Raw genomic sequence first — 20,076 nt, 5'->3', positions numbered from 1 at the left:
CTGGATAGAATATATTTTGAATGAACAAGAGGTTCTATTGTTAAACTTTCTTAGTCCTAATGTCTAGAATGTGTCTTTATCTACCCTTTAAAGAAAACTTTTGACCTTTATAGAGATGGTTCACTCAAAAAAAGAAAATTCTGGGATTATTATTCACCATCATTTTGTTCCAAACCTATATGATTTTCTGTATAAAGAATGTCAATGATGTCCAGTGTTGTTTGGACTCCAGCATATTTATCTTCTTTTGTGTTCAGTACAGATTTGGATTGACATAAGGGTGAGTAATGATGACAGATTAATTTTTTTTTAGTTAAACTCTGCCTTTAAACTCCAGCTCCAAAAGAATCTCAAATCTAACCCATGCTGCAATGAAAGAAAGCTCCGTTCTGGTAGCTGCACATCATTCTCCTAAAAGCGTATGTTGCTGATCTTGAGGGAGCTTCTATCTTTATACAAGCTATCCTGTGAGTCCCTGCATCAGTAGCATTGATCCTGCAGAAAGTGTATAAATCCATCAAGCCAGATATGTCAAAACTCCTCTGTTATCTGGGAGGGTATGTGCTTGAAGGTAGGTCCTCACCCTGTACTATTTACTATCAGGAGCAGTGTTATTCACTCTCTTTATGAAGTCATTACATATTTGCTTTATTACATGTTGTTATATGCTTGATGTTTACTTGAATTTGTTAGATGTGACATTTATGGTGTCTTGGAAGTCAGTTTGAAACCAGTTCCTATAGTAGTTACCTTCATTTACAAAACACCACCTGTTTAGTGATTGACTTACAGCAGTGAGGCAGCAAGATGTATAATAAGCATCATATTTACTGTGCCTTTCAGACTGAATATGCACTCCCCATTATCTGTAATCTCACTTAAGATGGCCGGTTATCCTGTATAGTACACTTCTCAGGGCGACTAAATTAATTCTAACTGGTCATAACTGGTCAAAATCTCAAACAGTTCCAGTGTAGGCAATCACTAGGCAAGACTCATTTGTGAATGAGCCTCTCACACCCTCCATTCACCTAAATTCAGTGCCTGATATCACTCTGAGGATGTTTCAGGATGCCAGAGGGGGAGCTGCACAGTCATTCACGTGAAAGATTGATTTAACACACGCTGCCCGTGCCTCGCGCTCTGGCAGAGTGCCTCTCTATGACGTCAAAGGCTCCTGCCTGCTCGTGTGGGCACGCGCTGACAGAGGCGCACTACGTGCTCAGAGTGAGAAAACAGATGTGCTTGGTGGCCGATGGAAAAGACAACGAGCAAAAACCTGAAGCTATGAAAAATGCGTTTATGCACATTAAGAGACATGCATCAGTAGCATCTAGCTCTTGCATCTCCACTTTAGATGTTACGGTCAAGAAATAAGCCATTGCAGTTAATCCAATAATAACATGTATTTATTTATTTATTTTATCATTATCTGAGATGGATTCTTATGATCTGTGCTTTTATTCGGTATGTATATTAACCCGTTCTCACTCCAACAGCGTCAAGTAGGCTGCTGAATGAGCTGTGTATGTTAATTACTATCGTAATGATTCTGGTTTGCATTCTGATTCCTTAACGGTTCCATTAACGATATGTTTGGTACTTTTGAAGAATAATTATTAAGAAAGAATATATTATAAGCAGTCAATTGCCACATATGAGATCAATAAATCAGAAATGTAAATGTATTGGTTTAAAATAAACGTCAAATTGTGCAAAAGGTTAAATAGTGGCACTGATTTATAATAAATGCATTCCAATAATTTGACCTAACTATATATTAAATAAAATACTTGGAAAAATTAGCATTTTATTAATGAAATGGCCAAAGTATTAACTGAGGTTCAGTAAGTGAGTTAGATTAATTCAGTAACCACTAAAAGTGTTTACTAAAAGGAACCGGCTCATTTGGGAATCAGAGTAGGCCTACACTGGTCGCACTGTATGGTTTGGATTCACTAAAAATAACAGGCTCTGAAGAGTCCTTGGCTGAATCTGAAATATCTAAACGTGAAAAACAGTATGTGAACAGAGAAGTGTATCCTAATTCACAGTTTAAAACAGGTTAAAAGTCTCCAGATAGCCTATCATTTCCAGTGAAATTCTGCACATGCAGTGGATACTTTACTATCCCATGAGGTCATGGGCGAGGATTTATTAATTGCAGTGATGCTGTTAGGTCACATGACAATGACAACATGACAAATATTGTATGTCTGAGTTACATTCATACTACGTGCATTAATACTAGCCTATATAAAACACATTATTTAAAAAAATGATGTCATCTGCGCAAGATGACAGCGACCAATACCTGGTATACTTTGGAAGAAAATGGAGATTCGGCGACCAAAGCACCGCTTTTTACCCAGGGTTATGAAACTGGAGCAGGGTTAGCATCGCTTTTGCCAAAAGATGCAGTGTTGGAAATCTCATATTAAGTCAAGGAAAAACCATGCATGTATACATAGACGTTTCAGCGTTTGAGGGGAAAAATGTCAAATGGTGACTGAAAACACATGAACTGGAGTGAAGAAGAGACTGTTTTGTTCTTACCTTTTTAGTCCAAAAAGTCCATTCAGGAAAAACTTGATAATAGAATGGGCAATGCTAGAGGCTTTATGTAAACCGGTCACGTGCTCCGTTCAGTACAATCAAAGTGGCTACGTTTACATGCAACCAAATAATCCGTTTGTAATCGGATTGACGGCTCAATCGGACTGTAAAGCCTTCATGTAAACAGCTTAATCGATCCGATTGAGCTCGATCGGAATGAAATTTCGATTGGCTTGAAGGGGGTGGTTTATTCCTTTTCTAATACGATTGAGAGCGCATGTAAACACTCGATCGGATTGAACCCCGAAACCCGGGGTTTAGGAATGTACAGTGTGAAAAGTCATATTATGAATATCTAGGATTAATTGTTAACCCCGGGTAAATTATGAGCAGTGTTAAGATGAAGGATGTATTCCGTTTACACGGAGTTTAGAATGACCCAGTGTTAACTATTTAAAGTGTTCGCTAATTAAACCGCTGTATGTTTTAAATGATTTATCAAACACATGCGAGTCATTTGCTTGAAAACTGGACTCGCACTTGCACCTATTTGATTCACAAAAACAGTCGGTTCATTAGTTTGGCAATCGGACTACATCGGCCGCGCTTTATGTTTTTGTTTCACACACAAAAAAGAACCGTCAAGTCATTCGCTGATACGTTAGTTGCGTTTGATTGACTAAAAAGAACCAGTTCAGAGGAGCCATTCGTTGAGGAATCGGGCTACACTGATCCAGTTGCATGTGTCTCCCCACTTGCTCTATCTCTCTTTCTCCCTCGCTCTGTCTCTCTCTCTCGCGCACCAGCTCAGTCCGTATCTCCGTCGGTCTGAGTCCTCAGCGCTGGCAAGGGATAATAGACTGCCTTTCCGCAGCAATACGTGGTCAACTGAACAGCCCGCAACAGAGGTAGGAATGCAGTCTCCGAATTCAATCATTTCAGTGTAAAACTGGTAAAGAAACCAAGCTCGTACGTTTTTTTTTTTTTATAAATCAATATCCTCTCCATTGATGAGAAGTGATTCATTTGGAAAGCCACCTGCATGCTGATCTGTGTGCGCAGGGGTTTGGTGAGATGTGTTGCATCTTTCAGCTGAAGATAACGCGGCTTTATCAGATCTTCTCTGGCACTAGCGGAGTTTCAGAAGATGGTTAGGTTTTAAAATACATCTCAAACCAGATTCAGGGCATTTATAAAACCCATACGAGGACCATACTAACAAAAACAGATTTTCTATATAGACTTTAGATGGTGTTTTCCAGCAGTTTCTTGAAGATGATTGTTATTTCTATTCATTTAATAACTGTATGTTTTTTTTTTTGTTGCTTTCCTGGCTGTAACAGGCTAGTGCAAAACGAGATGCTCTGTCCTTGTCTACTTTTTGTATATTATTTAATTTGTCTTTTTGTAATAAAAGGGCGAATCATTTAGGGAATCGTCTCTTCTTGGCATGCATTCACCAGAGCATCTTTTTGTCTTTGGAAATGAAACGTGCTGATGGATATAAACGACAGAGAGGGTGTAATGGGGAGATACAGGACGGGGAAGAGCGCCATCGTTTGATTTATAGCCTCACAAATACGCAGCGACTGGCGAAGCCTGGGGTCCCCGCTTTGACTCGCTGTCATTTTAACAGCAGAAGCCGATTACACCGGAATACCGATAAAAGACAGAATAGCTCTCTTTGCAAGGACTTCAGAAAGCTCTTTACCACAGCATGGAGAGAAATCAATGTGATTAGGGAGCTACATGCAACCATACCTGTTCCATTACATTACAGCACACAGTGGCAGCGGGAATATCTGCGAGCTCCGATCATTAAAACCACATGAAATCGAAATTAGACTTTTTGTTGACCCTTTTTGTTTTAATGGTTTAATACAGTTAACTGGTTAACAGTAAGTTCCTTTATAAGGTGGAAAACTGTAATAGTTCTAAAGGACGTTTCACGTCATTTAATAAAACTGTTAAATGTAGTTTTTGGAAGTGAAAAAGAACAAGTCATCTTATAATTTACAGTGAAAAAACCTAAATTGATTTCCTAGAATTCTCCGTGTGACTCTTCACATTTGGTTATCTTTTTTAGTGTTATATTTTATTTTATTTGTATTGAAATAACCCTTTCTTCTTCTTATTTTTTCTTATCAGTTAGTTTTTTATGTTATGTCTTATATTGTATTATTTTTGTGTCATGTGTATGACACTGTGCACCTTCTACAAATTAATATTAATTTTAGTTTGTGTAAAAACTGCTTGTGGTAAAAAGTATTTTAGCAATTTTAGTAATTTTGTTATTAACATTATTGCATTTTTTAAAAACATAAATATAAGTTCAATCTGTAAAACCTAAAATGTTTCTACTGTATTTTTTACTGTAAAGTTGACAACCACATTTATTTATTAGGGGGAGGCTTCATTTTAACAATTGGAAATTGACTGAACTGTAAAAAGGGGTGCAGTTGAGAAATAGTTCTTAGTGATGTCAATCAAAAGGGAAAGTTGTTCTAGAGGCGAAGCAAGTTATTTTGATCATTGTTTTTAAGAAAAAAAAAAACATGCATTAAATCTTGTGCAAGAATACAGGGAATGTGGACTAAGAAAGTAAACCGGGCTTGCAGCAGATTTAATGACGGGTTGAATGAGAAGCTGAGTCTTGGGATAAACCACAGTGGATGAATTTAAAGATGATGAATTGACCCCTCACTGCCAAAGCCTATTTTCCCCATATGGCAATGCTGAGTATGTGACTCCATTATTTGCAGCCAGGTTTGCAGGCTTTTGATTTATCTGCGGCCTTTTTTAGACACATCCACAGGTGCCAGGAGTGAGTCACGCGGCTGCTTGGTTAAAGGCAAACCTTCACGTGAGCCAGTGGGGGAAAAAAAAAAAAAAGTAATAATTTTAGAAACAAAACATTAAACTTTGAGGTGATCTAAATTAAAGTATACTACAAGAAGTTGACAATTTGTATTATAATTTTTTTAATTTTAATTTTATTATTTAATTGTAATATTAATTATATCACGTTTGCTTGTTTGTTTGTTTGTTTATCATATAAAATAAATAAATAAATATAAAAACTGCTGAATTACTAAATTACTAGAATTGCTGAGTATGTGACTTCATTATTTGCAGCCTAGTTTGCATGGTTTTGATTTATCTGTGGCCTTTTTTTAGACACATCCACAGGTGCCATGAGTGAGTCATGCAGTTTCTTGTTTAAAGGTGCAACTTTACGAGAGCCGGTGTGTTTAAATGAAATGGGAACTCATGCTCACATGTCCACCCCAGCACGTATGTCTGCGGGACTCTTTCTGTACCATTTTACTGAATGCACACAATCCAATATTGCCATCAGGTTGCATACTGACAGTTAAAGGCGTATGGTAGGCTGGTCAATGATATATCCATTTCATATCGAGATCAGATAGAGAGTGGCAGATACAAAGCATGAAAGAGCAAGCGAGTCGTAGATGGGGAAGGGTATTGAGATACAGGAAAAGCACGCACACAATTCGTACTTTGATATTCATGCGTCTGTGACCCAAGCAAGCCCTCTAATAAAGACGGACTGACCCTCTCTAATTCATAATACAATCACTACAGCCTCTTGAATACGAAATTTGAATGAACATCCTGAATATTAATGACTGCGTTTCCGTTAGTCGTTTTGGGGGGTTTTATTAATATCTGTGATATTACAATACTGTGTGTTAAGGGTTTTGTGTGTCATTGTTGCATCCTTGTCGTGTCAAGAACCGTGTTTGTTTAGGGTTCTTGAGCTATTGGCATTGATGTTTCCATGAAGAACACCCATGGAAACTTTCCATTGCACAAAAGGTTCTTTGTAGTGGAAAATGGTTCTTTAGATTATTAAAGTGTTCTTCACACTAAGAAAACGAATTGTTCACTGAAAGTTTCTTTTTAAGAGTGTAGAACGTCTAAGTTCTATTAAAGGGGTCATATGATGCTGCTAAAAAGAACATTATTTTGTGTATTTGGTGTAATGAAATGTGTTTATGCGGTTTAAAGTTAAAAAAACACATTATTTTCCACATACTGTACATTATTGTTTCTCCTCTATGCCCCGCCTTTTTGAAACGCGTCGATTTTTACAAAGCTCATCATTCTGAAAAGCGAGGTGTGCTCTGATTGGCCAGCTATCCAATGCGTTGTGATTGGCCGAATACCTCAAGCCTGAGACGGAAATGTTACGCCCCTCACATACTGTTGATGCCGTGTCCGGCCGGAGACATAAACATTAAAACCCATTACAAACAAGGCATTTGTTGCATCCAGTGGGGACATAAATACTCGCTTTCACAACGAAGCACACAGGGTCTTCAGGACATGGCGGCAGCGGCAACAACAATATTACAGCGAGAATAAAAGTTACTCCTTCTTTCTTTGTGTGAACATTTGGGCGGTGTTATGCAAATCTTCCCACATAGTGTGGTAGATATGTGGGGGCGTGTTCGAACGAGCCGTTTTAGGTAGGTGTGGCTAACTCTTAACTTTTATAAAGAATATCTCTTTGGATTTGAGACTTTAGTCTTTGCAACTTTACAGATCTTCTTTATGCACCAAGAGCTTGTAACACTCTAAAGAGAAAGGAAAAAATGAAATCGCATCATATGACCCCTTTAAGATTCTTTAAAGATTTAAAATAATTATTTTCTGTTTGGTAATCAGTTTTTTAGAATGTATATTGAGCCAAAAGCATTAATATTAGAACTTGGCCTGGTTGAAGTTCCTTTAAATCTTTTTTATTAAAAATGACTATACAGTTTTACAAATTAAGGTTCTTTAATGGTTTTTCATAGTACCTTAGGACCGGAAAAGACCTGTGGACTCTTGAAAAATAATGGTTTTCTGCAGTACCTCAGGTTCAGTAAAGACCCATCTAGCACAATGTTTCAGTATATAGAGTTCTTTAGTTGATTGAAGTTATTTGAAGCCTGAAGATGTCCTCAATGTTGCTTTTATACTTGGAGCTTGAGCTTTTTTAATATTTAGAAGTTCGTATTTGAACTTTAAGGCCTGGTTTCACAGACAGAGCTTTATGCCCGTTCACACCAAGAACGATAACTATAAAGATAACTATAAAGATAGATAACTATATTAGCGTCCACACCAGCGGACTATATCGTCTGTTTATTCCAAGTGCACACTCGTCTTCCACTTTAAATTCTCTTAAATTCATCTTGAGACAAAACAAGGGCACTGACATATTTTAAGATCAATCAGTGCAAGATTCTTTCAGTTAAAACAGCTCAGACTTACATTTTAGTCTGGGACTAGGCTTAAGCCTAGTGAAACCGGGAGTAAAAGTTCTAGAGTCTAGGTTCTACCAAGATTCCTTGGAGATTTGACATTGTAATTCTTTTTAGAACAATTGTTGTGGTGGCACAGCAATTCATTATAAACTTGGCTTGTTGGAGTTAATTTTTCTAAATTTTTATGTAAGCTCTTAAAGTTTCTAGAATATTATTCAACACCTTAGGTTCAGCAAAGACCCATGTTTTTTTAACATGGGGTTCTTGATGTGGATGTAAGTTTCTTTAAAGATTAAACAAGTTATTGATGTTACATTTATGCACCATGTAAAAACATATTGGAACTCTAAGGTTCTAAGTTGAATCTAGGTTCCAAGTTCCTTTAGGTGGAGTATTATATTCATTTCCTTTCAGAACCTTCATAGTTGCACATTTTCACTAAATGGCTGTATGTTTGTTCTTTGAAAAGTTCTTGGTTACATTGTAGGTTCCTAAAATATGTGTAATCTATCCAGAATGTTTCTGTCTCAAGTGAAAAACTAATTATCTGAAGCAGTTTCTCCAAATTTATTCTGATGAATAAACAAACTGGGAACAATTTGGATGACCAGAGGGTGAGTAAATTAAGGAAATTTTCATATTTGGGTAAACTTTTCCTTTAACTCGTTCCAGATTATTTAAAAGGTAAAGGGAAAAAAACCCTCTGCTGAAAATCCTCTGTCTCAAAGTTTATAAGTTGACAATCTGATGTTTTTGATGTTGTTGCATTTTATTTTGCATCTTGCAACGTGAAAATTCTGAATTTGACTCGTTAAAAATAGTTTGTCATGTAATGTTTCACATCCTTTATATAGAGACACTGCTCAGTTGTAAGAAGCCATACAAATAATAATAAAAAAAAAACTTCTGCTGCAAAGTCTGTAGCATTACTGACCATGAACTCTAGAGCAACGCAGTACCCCATACCACATATCTGAGGCTTAGCAAGCATTTAACTCCAATTTGTGTCTAATAGAGTCATACTGTCAGACTATTTCAGTAGGACCTAAGACACGGCCTTGAGGAACCCCGTAGGGCAGTTACCACTCTTCAATTTCTGTTTGATAATTAATATTGCAAATAGTACGGCCCTTTCGGTTAGCAAACTTAAAATGACATGGATAAAGTCTGACTATTAAGCTAATAGCCTGTGGTTAAAAAAACTATTTGCTGTTTATTCAAGAAATTAGAGTTTTCTCAGGAAAAAAAATCTAATTATTAAACGTCTCACATTAAGCTTTTAATTTACTCTGACAGCATAGCAATTTGGCATTGAATATGGCATGTTAGGGCAATCTGAATACAGAATTTAATGCTACTGTCCCTCAAATCAAAAAGGTTTTTTATTTATTTAATTTAATTTATTTTTGTAGAATGAAATCGGTTTTGAAGTGAAATACATATCTAAACCACACTTTGAAGCACAGTAGCTTGAATTTCACCAGAAATCAAGATGGCACATTGTTTTTGATAAAAACACTCAAAGTAAAACTTTTAACCCCCTCAGAAATGTATTTAACAAACTTAAATAGATTGCTCGGGGCAAGGAGGGTTTCTCTCTTACACATGTAGAAGCTCCCAGTTCTCTCTAAGCATCCCGTTATGTTTGCTTCTCTGAGAAGTTTAAAAAGTTTCACAATCCTTAGTCCCTTGCGAACCTTCAACTTGCTTTTTAAAGAATGGAAAACCGTCAAACTGAAACTCTGCTCTCTCTCCTCTGTTTCAGTTTCCCCCAATTTAATTTTCTTCTAAACAGTTTAAACAAGGCCACAATTACCAACGTGATTTTAAACATGCAAGTTTAGAGAGGTTTGGGATGAAGGGACCCAGTCCAATCAATGCATGTTGTTTTCTTATTCTTTCTTTTTTTAAATTTTTTTTTGGTCTTCCATGAGGTGGGAAGATTGTGCCAACAAGCAACCACCTCAAATAAGAGTCATAAATGCATTTAAAATTTGTATTCACTCTGCATCAATTCATTTTTGTTAAATAGTTTTTTTTTATTGAATCTGAAGAAGCATTTGTTTCCATTTTACAGCTGATCTAATCTGTGTCTTTAAATTTTGGTGTAATGATAAATATAGGTAATGGATGCACTGGAGAAGCCCTTTTTAATTTTATACCTGATAGCTTGTATGGCCTACTAAGCATATGTTCTAGTGTGCTGAAGTGATTTTATTGATGAATATATTCAAACTCTAGAGTGCTGTTGAAATGATGGCCCATGTTTTTAATTGCATGTCAGCTTTTGTGCGCATTCTATTTGTAGAGCTTACATTTTTACAGATATGATTATTTTTGTATTTTTTAATTATATGCTGAAAATTGTTCCGTTTCTGTTTGTTTTATTTTTACATTTTCAGTTTACATTTTCATTGTAGTGTAAGTAATTTTATGTGCTTTTGTCATTTTTATTTTTTTAGTATTTTCAGCTTTTATTGGTCTAATTTTTATTTTTTTTACTTCAAAATTTTTCATCAAATATTATTTATTTATTTATTTAAGCTTTATTTCAGTCGAGAACAGTAAAATGTAATAGTTTTAGATAACAAATAACAACACTGGTTTCAAGTTATTTTGACAATTATATCCTCATCATAGCTATCAAAAGTCATTTATGCTATTTCGCCTTCAAAACATGGTGGTCACAAATAGTTACAGATTGTATTTGTCTATTTTGAGATTTTAAACACTGATGTCTGTTTGGCCGATTGACAAGTTTTTAACTCCCCACTTTGTAAAATCCAAATTCTACTGACAACTTTTTCAATTCATAGTGTACAAATTCCTTCATTTCTTATTCTTTTGTTAATTTAATGTAGGATATGTTTTTGGCAACTTTCATCTCATTTGCAATCATTGAATTGTATTAGTAATGTCCAATACAGTTTTTCACCGTATATAGTAGGGGAATTTACCGTTAACCATTTAACAGGTTTTTACTGTAGCATTTTTTACAGTCTTTTACCGTTAAATTCACTGTCATTTTTTACAGTGTATGTATCAGCCATCTGCTTTCGTTTCCTCTCTTTTTCCCCCCATATCGATTGACAGTGAGTCACAAAATGCAAAAACAAATACCGTTTGTTGTCTTTGACATCAATCTTGATTTAAGAGTTACGGCAGAATAAAGGAATTTCAGGAAATGCCGTCTTAAATCTCAGTCTGTAATGACGCGTGGGTAGATAGTTGGTTTAGAATGACATGAGAGCATCTGTGTATTTGTCCACATGCTTCTACGTGTGTCCTCGAGAGTGTGTAAACAGTTCCTCCCTCAGTTCCTCCGAGCGTATGTAATGACTGCGTGCGATGATGTCCACCCTCCAGTCGAGATGCATGATGTGATAATACACACATCCCAGAGTGGGGGTATTTAATTATCCTCATCTTCATAATTAGTCATCAGAGGGCAGAAACGCCCTCCCCCCTTCGTTAAGGCCGCCCCACCCTCATTAAATCACATCTTAACGAGTCAGGATGTGACCCACGCGTGACTAATTTATTTATTTAAGCTATTTAAAGTCTCTTCGCGTTATCACGCGTGCGTTTGAGATGGTAATGGTATTTGAGCTCACTAATTAGCTCTTGAGGTTAATTCATTGGCGGGTGGAAGTGCTTTCATCAGGTGTCGTAATTGGTGGGAATGGGAATGAGAGAGAATTGTGAACTCCTCACTGGAATTTCCTTGCTTTTAAGTGTAATTTAAGGTGCAATATTGCTTTGAGTGTTTTTAGTAGGTTGCTAGGGTGTTCTAGGTGGTAGCTAGGTGGCTATTTATTGGGCTAAATAAAACAAGCCAAAGTGTTTGATGTTTTAGTCCCTAAATATGGTTTTATTGTGAAATTTGGGTTACAGTGAGGCACTTATATTAACCTTTTCTGTGTAAAGTTATAGCCAATTTTACAACTTTGTTGCCATGACAATGCTGTAAACTCTGAAATAGCTGTAAAAGCGGGCATTATGGCTTAAGTTTTAACATAAGAATTGATGTAAGTGCTCTTATAAAATTATAAACTTCACATTTCTGCTTTTAAATCCTCCAAAAATGATCTCCATTCACTTCCATTTTAAGAGCCTCACCGTAACATCATAAAAATAATTATGCTATATGAATTAATTAACATTGTGCCACAAATGCTATTGATTGAGCTTAACTGAACCTGGAATATTCTTTTAAGTATGAGTAATGGTAATAGTAACGACCATCAGTGTGTGGCGGTCAACTCGCGGTTGTCCACGTCTCGTTTACCATCTTCTTCTCTAAACCTGTCACTGGTCACTTATGGCTGCTTCCTCTGCCAAGAGTCTCCCCCACTTTGCCGTCTCACCTGTCAATCACACGTGTCTGCAGGGGGCGAGCTGTCTTGCCAAGGCCAATTGGAGAATCTGTCTGTCCAGAGATGTTGCCATGGAGATGCCCGTAGATGACCATCTGGTTTGTGTATATTTTTTATTACAAATTTTGAAATCTGGTTTTGATATGCACCACCATGGCAGCTGTCGATCAATGATGGAAGCTGTAAGCGATCATGTGATTAAGTGCAGGTTAAGGAGAGATTAAAAGAGTTACAAGAGATGTGTGTTACGGTAATTTTGTCATTGGTAAGGATGTTCTACATTGTGTATTTGTGTGTGCTGGTGCTGTGAGTTTGGAGGAGAGTAAAAGAGAGTGTTTCTCACATGACAGGATCTTGGTTTGCAGGTCAACACTTTCGCTTTTCTCATTTCATCACTTACTCTGTTTTTCGCCGGCTATCATGCCTGCCCTGACAGCCATTTCTATAACATGGCTTAGAAAATGTGTTTGTTTGCGCGTGTGTGTACGTGCTTGTTTGTCGACATGACGCTGTTTACTTTCATGAAACACTCTCAATATTTTTAAGAATTATTTTTATTTTGTATATAAAGAGTGAAAAATTTAAGGGGGTCTGAATACTTTCCGTACCCACTGTATATATATATGTATGTGTGTGTGTGTTCATATGTAATAAAATATTTATTTAGAATTTATTTTTTTATTTTTTTAACATTTATTTTATAATTTCATGTTTTATTTTTATTATTCATTTTACAATTTATTTATTAAACAATAACAATGTAAAACAAGTTGAATAACCAAATGAATCATGTCTGATTCAATAAAATAAATCAGACTTTCCACCTCTATTACACTGCTAGTCCAGTGAAAATAATTACCTCAATTGCTTTGCAGTAAAGCTTTGTGCATTTGATTCACTGGCATAAACCATCCAAATGAACTGATTCATTAAAATGAATCAAGCTTCCCACTGCTACACAGATGGTGTTGTGATATTGTTTGCAGTCAAATGAAGCTATTCATCGAGTAATTTCCTAATCAGAATGCATACTCACACTACACCTGCGACTCATCAGAAAATATAGTTTGGTTCTGCACTACATCGTTTTTGAAATGGCCAAGCTTCTGAAAGCTAGTAGTGTGTCACTGCTTCTAGTTAGTTATTCCTCAACATAATTGTGCAGGTTGTAGGTTGGCACCTGATTTCTGATCTGGAGGTTCAGACCAGTGATCCATGACTTTCTTATATTTACAATCCTTATTTTTCTTTCAAAAAACGTTATGGATTTGCAAAGAGGCGTGATGTGGCACAAGCTGATGTTCGCTGGAAGCTCAGGGGAGTTGAATCATCATGTCTTTCTGCCTGCCTGTCTCTTTGACTCTTTATTGGCGGCGTGTCTAGAGGTTTGAGAACAGCAGATGGTCCCCCAGCGCACGAATGAGAGTGGGTGGCAGGGGAGAATGAGGTGTGGATTATCTCACCCAGAGACAGAGAGAGAGAGATCGAGCTACAGCAGCTCAATATTTTCAACCCTTTTGAAACCGAGACTCCGCCTCCTGTCTAATTAGAGCTACTGATTTGAATTTAAAATACTGCTGTTATGAGATTTGAATATAAATATTATTTAAATTATACTAAAATACTATTTCAGTTTATATTTAATACATCAATAAATAGTTACATTTAAATATTAATATTAAATAATTAATATTAATGAGATGTTTTATGTAAGTCATTTAAACTTTTTTTTTTATCCTAAAATGTAAGCACTGGGGTTCAAGACACAAGGAAATTTAATTATTGTGATATGAAGTCTAGGAAATGTTATTACATTTTCATTTCCTATATATGTCTGTGTATATGTACATATATAATGATATTATATAGGGCTGCACGATAAATCGCATGCGATATTTAACGCGCATCTTGTCAGAAAGCCGGTTCTGTAATCAGCGGTAAATCTCCATCACCTGCGGGCTTTCACATTGAGCAGCATTAACTACACAGAGCCGTTGTTCACTGACGAGCTGCGCGTTAAATATCACATGCGATTTATCGTGCAGCCCTAATATTATATTTATATGTGTTATATTTTGTAGACCTTACCATAGATTGATGTAGAGTAAGATTGCTGTTTTTACTGAATATCATTTTATAAAAGTTCTAATAAATAATACATTAACATTTTGAGTTTCATTTTATATGCAACATTGCCAATATTTTCTGTTTTAAATTTTTGTTAACTAAAGCTTCTAACCACAGCAAACTCTATTTTTGGTCTCTGAGCAACACTTAGCGGTATTTATTTACCGAATGAATCTACGTTTAGAACAAACCAGTTTAATGAGTGATGCAATGAATGTTTGGTTTGAACGAATTGTTTGAATGAATCACTAAATGATTAAGACAGTGACAGCCACCTACGCCCTATCTATCTCTCTATCTCTCTCTCTCTCTCCCCCCCCCACCTATCATCTTTCTTTCGTCATCTGGACTTGAATTTAAGTTATAGTCAAAATATTTCATTCTGTCTACTGAATTTCAAACACTTTTGTGTTTTTGTGATTTTGTCATTTAGCGCTCGTGTTCTTCGATGATTCCTGATATGTTTTGACAGTAGAGGACACTAGATGCAAGACCCGGTGTCATAATCGCACAAACACATCCATGTACTAGTAAGCTGTCAACATCACCCCTGAAATTTCATTAACGAATGCAAACTCCTTGGCCAGCTTTGACCACACGCAGACACTCACACCCACACACTCTCTCTCGCCATCTCCCACTGCATACTAAGAAGCTTACACACAGATCCTAGTCTGTTCACTATGGAGGCCACGCAGTGGCTGGGTGAAACGCTGCGGTGTGTGTGTGTGTGTTTGTCTTGTTCAGTGTGTATGTGTGGGCGTAAGGTCCAGCCCCGGTGCTGGCTGACTCATGGCAATTAGAGAGAAGTCTTAGACCAGCCAGAGACTCCAGACATCTGTCTCTGTGTATGTGTGTGTGTGTCTGTGTGGCTCCACAATTATCCTCCAGACCTCTGATTGTCTTTCTGTTCTGTACTTAGCAGCTTGTTAATTTTTTCGGTATAATAATTTTTTCCCGGTATATTTTCCATGTAATGATGAGCAAATACATTGTTCATCATTTTCTGGTTAGCCACAAACAATTTAATTGTCATCTGTCAAACATCATTCTATAAGCATGCAGATGTCCTGATTTGTATGGCAATGAAGTTGACCCACATGAGTCACTACAGTTTCTAAAAATGAATTTGCTTATTATTGATGCAGCAATATGCATGTATGTCATGCTTGGAGATGGCATTTGTTACCTTGAACTTTTCCTTGTTGCATACTTGCAACTTGAATTCCTGTTGCATATCAAGTGATGTTCACTTGATGTACCTGAAGCGCAGAAGAAAAAAAAAAAAATATATATATATATAAATAATAATTAAACATTTCTCCATTATAAAGAAATATATGCTTAGTTTTTTTTTTTTACTATAGGTCAAGATTGTGTGAAAAATACAGAAAATATAATGAAACTAAATTATTTTTTAATGATGACGATGATGATAGTAATATTATTACATCTCATCATTTGCCTGAAGCACCAAATTAAATATTTCTCCATTATGCAGCAATATGCATTTATATCATGCTTATTAATTAATTTTGTTACTTTGGCTTTATCTTGAGAAACGCTAGCAATATGTAGCCATAGCATACCTTTTAAAAGCGTTTTCAGTGTAGTTGTCCTCAAAGGGAGCATAACACAGTTTCTGCCAATCTCCTGTTAATCTTGAGTACCTATAGAGTAGTATTGCATACTTCATATCTCCGAAGAGTCTTTAGTTTTATATAACATTTATAAAATACAGATACAGCTGTACCGCTTCTCTCCGAAAACAGCCGAGCTCCTGGAGGCATGCCGTGGGTAGAGCTAAAGAGTCACAAGCGTGTGAAGCTTTTGCGTAGCGATCGTCTGCAAGCCGTGACATCGACATAAAAAAACAGGAACAAAAATTTTATTGACTTAAATTGTATTTAATTTTTTAAAACATTAATCACTGAAATGTTGGGAACAAACAAACACACTTGCACAACTCCGTTGTTGCCCTGGAAAAAACAAACTGCATCCACTGTTCCCTTAACGCTGGGTTCTTTGGGAAGCTGAACAAGGTTATCTTTCCCTCACAACCAAAAACACACTTCTTTTGAAGACAATCTTCTCGAGCAAGTTCTGTGCAGCGCTGACGACGACTTCCGTAACCCGAATGAAGCACGTTGATGGGCTGCTCTTGCTCCCGCTCTGTTTGCTGTGTGCACGCGCTCTTCCAGGAGAAGTGCCCATAAAAGGAATTCCGCTCTTCATGATGTTATACAGGGCCATAATCGAAAAAAAAAAAAAAAACCTTTCCGAAACTTATACAAACCTTGAAGGAGTGCCATACCTCCAACTTGTTTTTTGTAACTTTGGCCATGTTTAGCATGAGAATCCAACTCTTTAACAGTGTAAATAATTCACAATGCATGAAATAGCATTAGACCCCCCTTTAATTTAAAATAACCTAACTACTAAAAAATAGTAACGAAATACACCTCTTGTGTTCTCACTTCTTGTGTCTGAATGTTTTGAACTTCTGAAATGTGCAACCAGTGGAGCTGTTACATTTGCAAAGTTGAAAACAAAATGGCAGAGAAGTATTGTTCCTGACTTTTTGAAGATTTGAATGAAAGAGATCGGATGGACTGTTTTGATCAAATCCTTGTGAATTTGATTAGTTGGTCATACAGATCGGTTGGCCATTCCACCCCAAACTTCCTGTGGACGCTACAGTTAGCAGATCCATCATTCCTCAAGCTCTGTTGTTCCTCCGCATCGCTCACGAAGCCACAAGCCTCTGAGTTTCTCTCATTAACTTTCAAAGCACACATGAGGAGAGGTAATTTCATGAGAGTGCATTGCAATCTCCTCTCAGCCTCCAGGCATAGCATGTGCCATTAATTAAAACTGTGCTAATGTCTAGTAGCAGGGGGAAAAAACACAATGAATTTTTTTTTTCTTCAGACAGTCACGATTTCACTTTTTATGTGCAGAGATGCATATGCTCCATTATTACCTAGGCTTATCTCAAAAAGTCCCTGAAAAAGGAAAAGTGTGTCTGCGTTTCATGGTTTATGCATGGTGTGCGTGCTCGTGCTATCAGCGAAGGGTTTTCTAAGTTTTTGTGTCAAACAGACAAGTCTTTTTAAACCCCCGTAGTTTTATGCTTTCAAACAATAGCTCTTTGTAGTGAATTAACTTTGTAGTGAACTTTTTCCAAGTTGTATATGCCATTCAGATTCCTTTTTTTCGTTATAAATGTTCTTATAATTTATAAATGTTCTTACAACGGTCTCATTTCAGACAAGCCCCATTAATGCTAATCAGTTCTGGGTCTTGGCAGGAACTGTCCATGGTGCTGAAGTCAATGGCTCACCCATTTCCTTTGTAGCACAATTCAATGTGCTCTCCATGGTACTGAAACGACTCTGTGACCCAGACCAAATCATGTTTGTGTGATGACCATGATCAAGACGCCTTCACGTCCCACAGTCACATTTTTTTAGTATGTTTGTGATACAGCCTGAGTTGGCATGCACAACTTTACCGCTGTGTTGTTGTTCCTACATATGTTCGTGTAGGTGGACGCCCATGAACGAATGTGGACGTGGCTTTCTCTGCGTGTGTGGGTATGCAATCAACCATATTTGGCTACATTCTCCTCACCATCTGGTCCAATTAGAAGCTGTGATTTTCATCAAAGGTGTGGGCACGGAAAATGGCCAGAAAGCCCCCTGCCCAAAATGCCAAAGTTCTTCTGCATTCCAAGGTTACTGAATCAAAGGCATTATTGGATTGAGATGATGTAATTTAGGATGCCTTTTTAAAGGAATAGTTCACTCAAAAATCAAAATTTGCTCCCCTTCAGGCCATCCAAGATGTAGATGAGTTTGGTTCTTTATTGTAACAGATTTGGAGAAATTTAGCATTACATCGATTGCTCATAAATGGATCCTTTGTAGTGAATGGGTGCTGTCAGAATGAGTTTATAAACAGCTTATAAAATCATCATAATAATCCACAAGTAATCCACATGACTCCAGTCCATCAATAAACATCTTGTGAAGTGAAAAGCTAAATTGTTTGTAAGAAACAAATCCATCATTAAGAATTCTCTAGCCATAATATTGATTTCTTCAGTGAAAAAGTTGTTTGAATCATGAGAGAAATATGCACAAATCAAGCACCGTTTACAAGCAAAAACAGTTCTAAACAAAAATGTCGGTGGATTTTGATGTGTGAGGACAATGGAGGATGGACTTTTTCGCTTGAGGAAGCAGTTATGCAGTTATGGACTCATATTTTGGCCAGAAGTAATGGTTTAAAATTAAAATGCCTTGATGGATTTGTTTCTTACAAAGATGCAACTTTTCACTTCACAAGATTAATTGAAAATAATTGATGAATTATTATTATTAATTAATTAAGATGAATTAATTGATGGATTGGAGTCGTGTGGATTACTTATGGATTGTTGTGGTGTTTTTATCAGCTCTTTGGACTCTTATTCTGACGGCATTCACTGCAGAGTTTTCTATTTGTTAGCACTGGCTATACACTTTTAAAATAAAGTTTTCTTTATTGGCATTGATGGTTCAATGAAGAACTTATGACATCCATGCAACCTTTCCATTGCGCAAAAGGTTCTTTATAGTGGAAAAATGTTCTTTAGATTATTAAAATGTTCTTCACACTGAGAAATTTTTTATTTTATTTTAAGAACTTTCACTTAAAGTTTCTTTTGGGATCCAAAACGGTTCTTCTATGGCATCACTGTGAAAACCTGCTTTTGGAACCTTTCTTTTTAAGAGTGTACTTGTTCTTCTCTGAGGTGTTCAGTCATCCTCCAGTGGTCCAGGCCTCTCTCACAGGTCACTGGTCCCCAGGGGCTCTTCCATTCTCGGTATAACAGAGTCCGAAGCCTCTAACCCAACTGAAAGTTCCTCACCATGGTGATAATGACTGTACTGCCCTTTTCCCACCTTTTGATCCGTGTCAACGGGGCTGGACTGCATTGCTGCTGGTTCAGGCACCGACTCTGACATTTAAAAGAATAAACGTTCGAGAGGATGCCGAGCACCCCTATTAATGTCAACAGCTTAACGGTTGCTACGTTCATCCTCATAAGAGAATGTTTCAGGGTTTGATGTGTTTATAGTTGGAGTTATTCTATAGATTGTGTTGCTGAGGAAGTCAACATTGTCTCTAAGAATAGATTAAGTGGGCCTGCGTTCTATTGAACTGATGTCATTTTTTTAATTGGAGCACAGCAGAAGGTTCTTTGTTTTTTAGGATATAAAAAGAAACACAAGCTTAGCCTTTTAATCTAAATTTGTAATTTATGCTTTTTTGTCAGTTGTCTTGGAATTAAATTTGGCTGCTTCTAAAGCTGTGACAAATAGAGCGCTGGTATTGTTATCCATTTGAATTCTTGCCTTCCGTGACAAAAGGCATGACAAAACTATATTCTCAGAGAAATAGTAATTATTAACAATAGGAAGCAGTATAGTCGAAGACCTTGAGCTGAAATTTGATTTATGTTTTTGTGGTTTTAGTCCAAAACATTAATATAAACTCAGTGGACTCGAACAGTTCTTTAACCTATTTTTTCATGTGATCCTGTCGACAGTTGATCTTTTATTTGTAATTGCTTTTTTTAAATTTTATTTTAATCTTACAGTTTGTTCCCAGGCTTCAATCCAAGTACACATTTTTATTTATTTAGTTAGTTAGTCAGTCTCTTATAGTTAGTTAGTTATAGTTATTTGTGACCT

The 20,076-nt window shown here is 36.6% G+C and overlaps 1 long non-coding RNA gene across 1 annotated transcript in view; it reads left to right on the top strand.

Annotated features, from left to right (window-relative positions):
• Positions 1 to 3,401: 3,401 nt before the first annotated feature.
• Positions 3,402 to 20,076, top strand: part of LOC107757463 (uncharacterized) — a 104,196-nt gene continuing 87,521 nt past the window's right edge. Inside the window, exon 1 of the long non-coding RNA XR_001641941.1 lies at positions 3,402 to 3,464. This is a non-coding gene — a long non-coding RNA (uncharacterized LOC107757463). The remainder of the gene's footprint in view (positions 3,465 to 20,076) is intronic.

This window comes from Sinocyclocheilus rhinocerous, unplaced genomic scaffold, assembly GCF_001515625.1.
Source record: "Sinocyclocheilus rhinocerous isolate Xijiao unplaced genomic scaffold, SAMN03320098_v1.1 scaffold2578, whole genome shotgun sequence".
Lineage (NCBI taxonomy): Eukaryota > Metazoa > Chordata > Actinopteri > Cypriniformes > Cyprinidae > Sinocyclocheilus > Sinocyclocheilus rhinocerous.
Note: the sequence above shows the minus strand (reverse complement) of the source record. Positions and strands in the feature narration are given on the sequence as shown.